General features: G+C 42.4%; 1 protein-coding gene across 2 annotated transcripts in view; it reads left to right on the top strand.

Annotated features, from left to right (window-relative positions):
* Positions 1–12,001, top strand: part of LOC119658466 — a 267,894-nt gene that overhangs the window by 237,758 nt on the left and 18,135 nt on the right. The gene's annotated exons all lie outside the window — the stretch shown is intronic.

Genomic DNA, 12,001 nt, shown 5'->3' with positions numbered 1-12,001 from the left:
TCCATATCGATCTCTTGTCATTGAATTCAATTGGATATGAGAAAACTGTTTAAGGTGAAAATTTAACGTGAAACAATAGAAAATGTTTGTCTGCCAACCTGTCTGTCTGTCTGTCCTGTTTATCTCAGTTGGAAATTTTTAAAATATGCTAGCCAACCAGCGCGTGAGCTTCTCAACTGGCCGTTACCCAGCTCCTATCACCTTTTCAGTAGAACTACTCCATATCGATTTTCTTCATAACTTCTTGCTTGTCGCCAATTTCTAACCGCATAGATAGATTTCCTGGTAAAGACCTAATAGCGGAATGACTCGCGTCTCTTTCAATGGATGTACCTTGTCCTGCTGTAGTTCACTACTACACTGAGAGTGTCCAACACTTGAAAATGGATGTTATGGATTTTGACCCTCCAAATGGTAAGAAGAGGCAGATACCGGGGATTATAAGCGATTAAGTCACGGCCGAGGCAAGGAATAACTAGAGGCACAATTTTCAGTCGCGGAAGTCGCATCTGACGTGACGCAATATAATCATGCAATCGCGGGACGTGCTCAATGAGTGCAGCTACTTCCGGTTGAAGGACAGTTGATCCGCAAGGAAGGAGGAAGCTAAGCTGAATCACTTGCTGACAGAGTTTGCATTGGGCGATCGGATCCCCAGCCAGTTGTTTCGAGAAATGAGAGAGAATTTTAGCTTGCGCGGATTCGGAATCGCTGTCGCCGCGCCCCATGGTGGCACAACCGCGGAACAATTGGCGGAACTCCCAAACTCAATGGAGGCAATGGTGGCCGCAACTTCGAAGCTGGCAGTGACAAGCAGTATTTTGCGTCCGGAAAGTAGATCTCGATTACGATTTACCTCCCGGAAGGGCGATCGGGTAGGCACACACCGAGGCTCACAAGGGAATCTACAATTTGCTGGCACCACCGCACATTTGCAGATAAAGCAATTAAATTTACCATTCCATGGTCAAACCCATTAGTTTCGCTGGGAGCTTCGGCGGCGGCTACACAATGCATGGTACCCAGTCGCCTTACAATTTATGGCCCCTTAAGCGAACATTACTTTCTGATTGAGACTGGAGCGGAAGTGCCGATTCTCCCCACAACCCGCCCAAATAAATTGATTCTCCAGAACCTCAAGCTGGCTACCGCGAATTCCTCCCCAGTAACCACTTATGGCTACAGGCTGTTAGATGTGAGACTTGGTTTTCGTCGAATATTCTCGTGGGGTTTCGTTTAGGCGGGTATCAGCACCCCCATATGAGGCGCGGACTCACTTTACGACTATGGTAGTGGATTTGCAGAACAAGTCCTTGATAGACCCCGTAACCACTTTGAAGTCCTTTTTTTTCTTTTGGTATGTATGTATTTTAAGGTTTTGTGTAAAACAAAACCTTATTAGAATCGAGTCGATGTCTGTCTGTCCATCTGTCAGACCCGATTTATTCGGAAACGACTGGAACGATTGTCAAGAAAATTAGTTAAAGCGTGTAGCCTGTGGATCCCTTTATATACGACAAGTGGCGCCATTTTGTGTTGACTTTAAGGGGAGCTCCCCATACATGCGAAAAGGAGGTGCCAAATTTTTTTCACAGAAAGTGCCCATGTGGCTATCAAATCAAAGAGCTCAATTAGCACTTTTCGAAACTGGCCCCATTTTTGATATCGAGTGAAATGTAAGGAAGTGGGGGCTCAAAATATGACCCTCAAAAAATGCAACAAGTCTCATTCTCAGAAACTATTTAATTGAAAAATCTGAAAAAAATCACAAAATAAATCCCGGTTCAATATGCAATTCCAATTGATAATACAGGGTGCGGCAGCATAACTTCCTTTTTCCAAAACTCAATAAAAACTATTGTATGCATCGGAAAATATTTATTTATTTTTTATAATGTAGGTACATGTCTAAAGTTTTTATTTACATTCTTTTGAAGATCAAATCTGTTAGGTGACGTCCCCCATTCTCCATACATTGCGTAAACCGACTCTTGTTAGCATAGTAGGTGTTATGTTGGCATTTTCTTCTTGGATGTTGGTATTCAAATCTTGTAGGGTTCTTGGACGGTTCACATAAACACGGGATTTCAAAAAACCCCATAGAAAAAAATCACAAGGGGACAGATCGGGAGAGAGATAAGGCGCTCTGGAAAGTGTTCCCTCAAAACAGCCATCAATGCTCTTGAAGTGTGTGCTATTGCACCGTCCTGTTGGAAGCAAGTGTCCCCCAAATCCAAATTTTCTAGCCGTGGGAAAAAAAATTCTGTAGCATGTTTACATACCGGTCCGAATTCACTGTCACTGTAACCTCATTTTCCTCAAAAAACCAGAGACCAATAATTCCAGCGAGGAAATTGCACACCACACTGTGACTTTGGGTGAATGCAAAGACTTTTAATGCAATTCTCGAGGGTTGGTGTCAGCCCAGTAGCGCATGTTTTGTTCGTTAACCGACCCACACAAATGAAAATGGGCTTCATCGCTAAAAAAAACAATAGCACCCTCGGGAACGATATCAAGAAGAAGCTCACACGCGTTCATCCGAGAATTGAAGTCACGTTCTGAAAGTTCCTGCACTATCGCCATCTTATAGGGATGAGAATGGAGATCATCACGAAGAATTCTTCTCACAGAACGATCGGATAGTCCAAGGGCAGATGCGTGTTTGCGCGCAGAACGCCGTGGCGATCGCATCATTGACGCTCTCACTGCTTCAACGTTCTCAGGTGATCTAACAGTTCTTCCTTTTGTCGCACTTGCAGTTTGTCTGAATGTAGTGACCCATGTAACAATTGATTTGGGGTCTGGAACGGGAGCCAACGGAGCTAAATTAAAGCGATTCCGAAATGCCCGCTAAACCTCAACGGCAAAGGCACGCTCCTCACTATTCCAACGCATGATGGCGACTGAACCGTGTCGGGACAAAACTTTACAGTATCCCCTCTTGAACGAGACCACTAGCGCTCTGCTATGACATCAAGTAACTGAGTGGCGCGCATTTTAAAAAAGGAAGTTATGCTGCCGCACCCTGTAGTATGTAAGCGTATTTTAGAAATTTTGCCGGAAACCTTAAGTTCATGTTAGAAGTACAAAATTGTAGTGGTATAAGAGATAACATAAGACCTGACTCTGGGAAGTTTGAAGGAAACCCAACTATTATTAACAAAGGTATACAAGGTTAAACTTTCTCATTTTATGTGAATTTCATGCATTCTAAAACGTGTATGAGGTCATCATAACATAACAATTCGTTAACACCACAACAAAGCGAGTTCACATGGGGAAGTCGCAGGGAAACATTTCATTTTAGATTTTTAATCATTCATATATCAATTTCAATTACTCTTCATGTATTTATATGTATATATAAATGAAGTTTTGGGGTAGTGCAGAATTCAGATATATTTATACATTAAATCAACGGTGTTCATTATATGTACTTTATATGTACATATGTACACATTTATGCACGAAGTGAATCGGAAATATGTTTGTGTACGATCAATTTATATACATGCTTATATAAATATATTATTTTGTAATAGGTAATGTCTGTTTCTTTAGAATGAGCATAATATCTAATTATAATAATTGTTGGCGCAACAATCCAATTGGATCACTTCAAGGAGTGTGTTAGAGCACTTCATTCAAGGCCGTAACGGTACACCACAGTACACTGTAGGAGGCAATGTGGTCAGCATTGCACTCGATCGAGATTATTACCCTGATTTGACTCAGGTACTCATTCAGAACTGATTTGACTGCTATCCAACGTCAAAACACATTAAAAATTCCACAGCCACCAGTGAGATTTGAACTGTGACCTTCCGTGCCGATAGCCTTATGCTCTAACCGCTCAGCTATCCGGACAGGGGAGGGCCGTTCACTGTGTTCACGGACCACAAGCCCCCAGGTTCGTGTTTAAACAAAAGCCCGACAAACTCGGCAACTGAGCTTCATCAGCCAGCTTACTTTCGATATCCAACACGTGTCTGGAAAAGACGACGTCGTTGCGGACGCTTTTTTATGAATTTTGGAAGTTACAGTTACAGCAAGTTACTCCACCGCAGCCCATTATATGCCCAGGCACAGAAAGACGACACAGAACTTTAGAACTTGGGGACAAACTCTAAATAGAAGCTCAGAGAGTTTCCTATCTTCGGCTCAAATGCCTACTTACTCTACGGGATCTAAGACAAGCGACTTAGGCCATTTATTCCAGTTTATTTTCACAAGGAAGTACACGGTCTTGCGCAGTCGGGCACCAGGTCGACAAACCGGCTAATCACCAGAAAATGCTTCTGGTCGTCCATAAACAAGGACGTAAACTCTTGAGCTAGATAGTGCTTGGCGTGCTAGAAGTGTAAGATTAAGAAGCACGTAAAAAAGTAAATAGGCATATTCCCTCGGTCGATCACGCGCTTTCACACCATCCACATCGACTTCATTGGCCCTTTCAAAGTCCTCGAGCGTAGCACTAACTCCTTCAAACTCGACGTGCGGGCAAGGCCCATGTGGATTTGCCTATTGAGACTCAAGTTATTTACGAGGCAACAGGTGGCACCGACATCACAATGCGTCCGTTTCGCCAAGTGCAAATAGGTCGGACCCACATCGCCGGATTTCATTGCTGAGCCCGCACGGACTGCTCGAAGCGGATGCAACTTTAATAAACTCGAGAGTTGAGCCAATACAAACCCTCCTGGAAGAACACCAGCCCAAACACATGTGACAGAAGTAGGAGGAAGAGAGTTGGTGGTGGAGTGGGGGCTTGAAAAATTGTAGCCCCGAGAGAGCGGTGCTTATCAATGGAAAAGCGAAACTTACTATTCTGTGCTTTGAGGACTTCAATCAAAGAATTTCAGACAGATCAGCTTAACATTATTCTTTCTGAAAAGTCTGGAGAGGCTCAGGATATATCTACATCAAGAAAAAAACAGAACAGGATTCTGGAGCACGAGGCTATGATCCTTCTGGATAAAATTCATAATTCATACTTTGTAATGCAATACAATACCGTGGCACAGTATACAATGTCGGTAACCCTCATGCCACTCATAAAGCTCTTGTGCTGCTTTATCTCACATTTGTCCATAATATTATTTGGATATAATTGTCTGTAGCTTCATTCTCTGACTTCTTGCCTAATCACTCATAATTTCAGACATACATCTATGTTGACATTACCCGACATTGTCACTTTTCTCCAACTTAAAGTATCTGGTAGTGATATTGAAAGTAAACTAAAAACTGGAGGTTGAGCAGTATAGCCTTCTAATGTTGGAAGAAGGTCTTCGTGGGAAAATGGGGTCTCCGGCCGAGAATGGTTTTTTGGATATAAGCACCACGTTCTCCCACATTCTAGCATACAGTTCTACTGTGTGCGCAGGAAACACAATAGAACTCAGTTTAATATCATTCAAAGAACCATTTTTGCTGGTGCCACTGAGACTCTACTGCCCTATCCAGTAAATGTCCTGGGTATGCATCTACACTTTCTCCCCTGGACTTTCATATTAGATACACTATATTCCCTAGTGATGTAAGCTAAAATGGTGGGCAGCATCCTAGAAGACATGACGCCGGAACTCTGAGCATTCCCAATGGACTACATGACATCCAAGCTGGCTTTAAGTGTCTGCAATGTTTTCCCAGATTCCGACACGGTATTAATTATAAATGGATCAAGGATGATCTGCGAAATCGAACTGGCATAAGTACGGTCTTCCAAGTAACGCCACTACAATATGGGCCCCTAGCTCAACACAGTCATTGTGACCAATAGCCACCCCGCTATCAACACCCTGTAATCAATGCCGGCATCTCTCAAGCTAACGAGGCAGTATCTAAGCGCGCTAAACAGGCTGCGCGGCACACTCAACATTTCTGTTGTATCCCATATCTCCTCCATAGCCTTTCTTTCCCATTGTATAGTTAGAACTATGAAAGAACGAAAAGGAAAGTTTAAGCCTATGTAGGTATTTATGGTATCCTCTATACTTTCTACGAAATTGTCCGTGATTATGCCTTATTTATGTCCAAATTTTGCTCCTGCTCTGTGAGCCCATAGGTCATTTTGGATTGCACCTATCATTGTTACGACCTGTTCAGCAATTCTTCTATTTCACGTGTCTAAAAGTGAAGCTGAGCCCATCAAAATTATTCCCTATCTAATTGGTCAGAATGCAGATAAACTTCATTCCAACAACGGGACCGCCCTAAAAAACAACATACTCTAGAGGCAGTCCTTCCATGACGCACTCAATTTGGGAATTATATATTATGCGGAGTGCAACTACCTAGACTGATGACGCGTACAGCATTATTGATTAGCCCATAACTCTGGCTCGATCACACGGAGGTGACAGGATTAATTTGATTTCGACTGAACGGCCACGAATATCTAATTAAATTGACTGTGATCAACAGTAGATTTGCCTTTTGAATAGGCCTAACAACTGGCTGATAGGCTGACATTGGCCTGAAAATTAACCATTATTTGATAGACGGTTTCTTCCAATTTCATCTAGAACATCTACGGAAACATGCGGAATTTGGTAAGGGGCACAAGGCACTTATGTTAGAGCACAGCAGTAGAAAACCCGGGAAACGCTGATAGCGCCCCGCAAAAATAAAGTAGGCCTAAAAGCGGCAAATGAAATAGGGGCGATGCTAATCGGAAGACAAAAGCCGGGTCATGGGCAGAGTCAGGGAGGAGGTAACTCTAAAGATGCCGTGATTTCAATCACTTTGTGGTAGAAAACACCCGTTAATATGATAGATCGAAAAAGTGCAGAAAATACGAGGCGAAGGTCACCTCATCAAAAATTACAGACGAAATGTATGATGCTTGTTATGCGAGGAGAAAGAGGGTGTAAATCACTGGCCCGTTATAATTGGTGGTAGGTGTCTGGCATATCGGAGCTGAAGCCGATTCAATTAATCTCAACCACTTGAGACAGCTTAGGATCTGCTTTAACAAATTATTCAAGAGTCAAATACAGCCCTAACGGTAATTTTTGAACCGAACCAACATTGAGGTAGCGCTTCTTGGGTAAGGGGCACGTCTGCACACGCCTCAATATGGAAATGTAAAAGACAAGACATACAGAAAGCAATGGCATTCTCGGTAGTCCCGATCGCTAAGCCATTTTCCTAGAAATCGAAAATGAAGGAAGAAGCAACAACCCTGGGCAGGAAGCAAAAAACTGGGGTAGTCAATTAGTCTGCCAGAACTATTGAGAAAGAGATACTCTTGGCGACTTTCCAAGCAAGTTGCAATCCGTAGGCAACAGCAATAGAAAAGGTATGTTAACCTGCAAATGTCATTACGGCGTTACACTACAGCAGAAAACCGAACAACCGGTAGAATTATGAAATGTCGACGTTGAAATTATTTTGTTTGCGAGTCAAGAGACTTCGAAAAATAGCAAGATAACCGGGATGTCGAAAGCCGAAAAAAAATGCTAGGACTTCCTTGAAAATAATACCAACTCACTCGACTTCTTCTCGATCCCTGAGGTTACCGAGGAGGAAGTACAAAGGATCTGTGTATATGTTACACATTTTGTAAATAATAAGGCTTACAGCTTAGGAAGATTATGAAAAAAGCCCTGAAGTTGACTACTAAGGCCAGGCCCGAGTGGTTAATAAGCACATTCCAATCGTGCATGATAGAATGTTCTCTCCTTTGTGGAGTATTGGACATCCACACGAATTTCATCTGGAAGAGGTTTTCTTGAAACGAATACAGTATGAAAGTATACAATATAAAAACATTTGTTTCCCAAAGTTTCGTATTGCTACCCATGCTTTGGAAGGTTATGCATGATTGAGTGGTTAACCTTTACCTTCCAAAGATAAAGTCGATTCATTTTGCAGACCACCTGGCAGTAACTCTACTCTAGTACCAAGCACGTCGAGGCGTAACATTATACTTACAAATAGTCACACGAGACCTGGCAGACGAGAACTGCAGGAAAAATAATACTGCCAACATTGGGTTGCTGATCATAAAGTTGTCTTGCAATCGATCAACTTCAAGGAGCACTTGGCGTATGTGCAAGAGAAATCGTTCCCTAGTAAGGATGGCATCTAATATCGAAGGACCAAAATAGTCACAAACTGCTTACCGAAGAGATTCTGAAGTCCATCTAGCCATATCCGGCTTCTGTTTGAGCCGCAGCATTGGCGGACACTGTGAACCAAAGAAGACTGACTTCGACATAGTGGGCATATTAGACCATAGTGTGAGTTATCGTGGAAATGATCTCCCTACATCTGTTCACGAGTGAGGCGTATAATCTCTACTATGAAAAGAGAATTAATCTGCCTCAAGTGACGACAGACTTCCATAAATGCACTAGAAACGGGTTGTGCAAGAATTTTTTCTGTAAAGGGCCGTTGGACCCTTGTACACTGATCCCGTGGTGTATTAAATTACGACCTAACTTGGCGGAGCACGATGGTTATAGAAAATATTTATAACGAAACGTATTAGGGAAGTCTCCAGACCGAATTCGTTCCCGCACACCATGTTTAACAAAAAAAAATATTTGGTAGTCCAAGGTTCGCGGAGGAGAGGAAAAATGACGCCATGAATGTGGATGTCAGATCCCATAACCCCGTAAAGGAGGTGTTGACCTTAAACGCGTATCGGATGGTTGTGAACGCCACGATAGCCACACGACAAACCCAGAAAGTGGAAAATCCTAAATGTTGTAGTTACGTCGTGGTGGTTTGACATGACGCTTACCATGTCGGCATTTTTTTAAAATTACGGATTAATTTTGTGACCACAACCAGACCCCACTGCGAGAAACCTAGCAGTACCAGATTACTATATGGTGACTGTAGGCTCAGCATTCGTGTTAGTGGATGCAAGAGTTGTGTGTGTGTAAGATGGGGAAGAGGCAAAAGTCAATTACTAGTTCCGTTCTAGGCAAGGGGGAAAATGAATCCTCCGATCCGAGATTTTTTAACTCTACACCACAATGACCAGGAGTAGTTTCATCGTATTAAATATAGAAATACAGTTCGATCGGCTTATACATTCCTGAACGATTATTGAGATGATCAAAAGAATGCCCAACACCTTCAGTGCAGCCTGACAATCACTGTCGATTGCAATCCAGCCACCCTTCAACCCTTCGTTAATCACCCAGATTGCTGCCGTTAGCATCACAGATACTTTAGCCTGAAATAAAACCCACTTCTCGTATTTATTTGAGATCAAGACTTTAGATCCAAATCCCTGTTATGTTTTTGAGCAATCGGTGTTGAAGACTTCCGTATATCCCGCCACGCACTTTGCTAGGACTTCTCACTTTTTTCAGGATAACTTCATAGCTTGTAGCAAACAGGTGCTTGGAGAGTTAGACGGCATTGTAAGAAGCGGATTCAGTTCTCCCACTAACTCTTCCAATATTCTCTGCTTCTCACTTCTAATCTAATCTATGTGTGTGGTTGTTCAATAAATGTATATATCTAAAGGCTGTAAATTGAATAACAGATTTAGGGCTGTGCCGGACGTCGTGCTCATAGCACCGGTAACTCCCATACATACAGTTCATTGCAGTCCAGTTAGTTTGAAGCGAAAACTCTTTTTGTCTTACCTAAGGCCACCACAACACGATGAATAAGTGAGCATCGGGCTAATGATAACAGCATACATATATCCACATTACTACCTGAAGTGTAAACCCCCATGTCGAGGCAAAGGTGAGTCTACACAGCACATAAGCTGTGAGAGCTCGGTTCATATTTACCTCCGCATGTTTATCCCGAAGGAAGCTTCTTGTCTAGAATAACTCCCAGATATTTCACTACTCCAGAGAGTTGAAATTTTTACCCTTCATCTCTGGAAGACAAATACTATTCAATTTCGTCCTTTTTGTAAATAATATCATTGTGTTTTTATTTGGAATTACTAAACATTTGCATCTGCATCAAATCAGCGGTTATTTCCCACCCACCGTTCCGAGATCCCAACCGGCAACTAACACACCCATGCCATCGGCATTGACTTGGGCGTACATATCCTGATTTTGAAGTTAGTGTTGAATCAACTAGCATAATCCAGCGAAACAGCGATAGCACACATTCTTGGCGGCAGCCTTTGGTCGCATCTGCTGTTGCTGGCGATCAGCACCCACTTCCGCACAGAACAATCTCTGCGTGAGTATAACATAGATCTACTTAATCAAAGTTTCATTAACACCATGCTCTCTGGCGATATTACCCATGCTTGGAAAGGCCCACAGTCAAACGCCCCTTCAATTTTCACGAACGACCCCATCACATACTCCCCTTTCACAGTTGTATCCTCTATATTTGCGACAAAAGAGCTGACTCACTACCTTTTTACACGTTGGTAAGCGTGTTACTTTTCATTTCGTAGGTGCGATCTTAGTGCCTTCTCGGGAATGTGACGCTGAGCCAGTCCTTCCAAACATTTGTCTGAGTTTGTTTGAAGTTCTTTGCATTAGGATAGTGATCTTTCCCAGGCTTAGGTATGAAGACTACCTTAACCTTCTGCCAAGAAGTAGGCAAGTAGCCGAGAGGAAGCAATCTGCGAAAAATATTTTTTAGAGGTTGATTTAAGTACTTTCTAAACCTCTTTTAGCATCGCTGTGTAGATACCATCGATGCCATCTGCTCTCATTTTTCATTGGTACAGACTCAACGTGAAGTTCCATCCTACCCTACTTGGTCGACTCATCCCTTTTAAGGACTTTGGACAGCCTTGAAATTCTCTTTCATCTTTCAGTTCCTCACAGCTCAAAAAGAGTCTCACTTAAAATGTTTTAGGAGCCTCTTATATGCACGCTGTAAGTTCCCAAAAGTTTAACCAGTTGAAATTTTTATTGCTCTTAAACGCGCTATTCAGAAGTCGTCTGATTGATTTCCTGAGTCTTTGCCGTTCTCGGCTTCACCAGGGCTCCGTTTTATAATAATCGTTGGCACAACAATCCAATTGGATCAGCGCCTTGAAGCGTGTTAGAGCACTTGATTCAAGACCGTAATGGTACACTACAGGATGATAGTATCCTGTAGCAGGCAATGTGGTCAGCATTGCGCTCACCTGAGATTATTACCCTGATTTGACTCAGGAACACAGCTGAATCTACTGATGTTCGACGTCAAATCACGATACAAATCCCACTACGATAGCCTAGTGCTCTAACCACTGAGCTATCCGGACACGTTTTGGTCTCGGGTAATCGGACAAGCCTCTTCAAAGCACTATAAAAGTGATCGATTCAGAGTTTCCAGTTGATCTTCTCTCGTCAAAGGAGTCCTTAGTCCCCGAAGAAGATCCACTTTATTGCCAAGAAGTTCAATCAACTTTTATCCAATCCGTTTTCTTACGTTTCCGTCTTTACATTATAGTCTGTTCTCTAATCAACTCCAACATCATCGAAGTGCAAATCGTTATGTCAATTATTTCACCTCTCCTTGGCCCTACGAACGTAGGGCGCGCCATGCGATCAGTTGAAGTGATTCAATCAAATAGCTTCTCTCTTCTGGGATTGCTTTTCGTACTGTCCCAGCAAATGTGTTGAGCATTCACACAGAAGTTGCATCGCAACCTATTAACAGATCAAGGTACTTAATTCTACACATACTATCGAATGCCTTAGTTCGTGCAGAAGGAAGAAACATAGAATTATAGGATAAATAAGTGGAGGCAATTATGACGTTTCTCCTCTTGACATTAACCTGGTATTGTAATTTGCCAACAACTAGGGTCTAGGAATGAAATTTCTCAGCATAATTGCCTCTAGATCTCGCCCCCCCCCTTTCTCAACCCTGCTTCATCCGGTCATTTTACTTCACGAAAGTGAATACCACAAATACCCTTCTAAAAGAAAGATTTAGCTATTTATCTTATCTATCTTAAAACTTGGATCTGCAACCGTCTTTATTAAAACGGTTAAAAACCGTTCTAAAAGTTGGTACGAAAATCCTTTCCTTGCGTCGCCTTATACACATTTTGCAA

This window comes from Hermetia illucens, chromosome 5 (genome assembly GCF_905115235.1).
Source record: "Hermetia illucens chromosome 5, iHerIll2.2.curated.20191125, whole genome shotgun sequence".
Lineage (NCBI taxonomy): Eukaryota > Metazoa > Arthropoda > Insecta > Diptera > Stratiomyidae > Hermetia > Hermetia illucens.
This window is presented reverse-complemented; position numbering and strand designations above follow the sequence as displayed.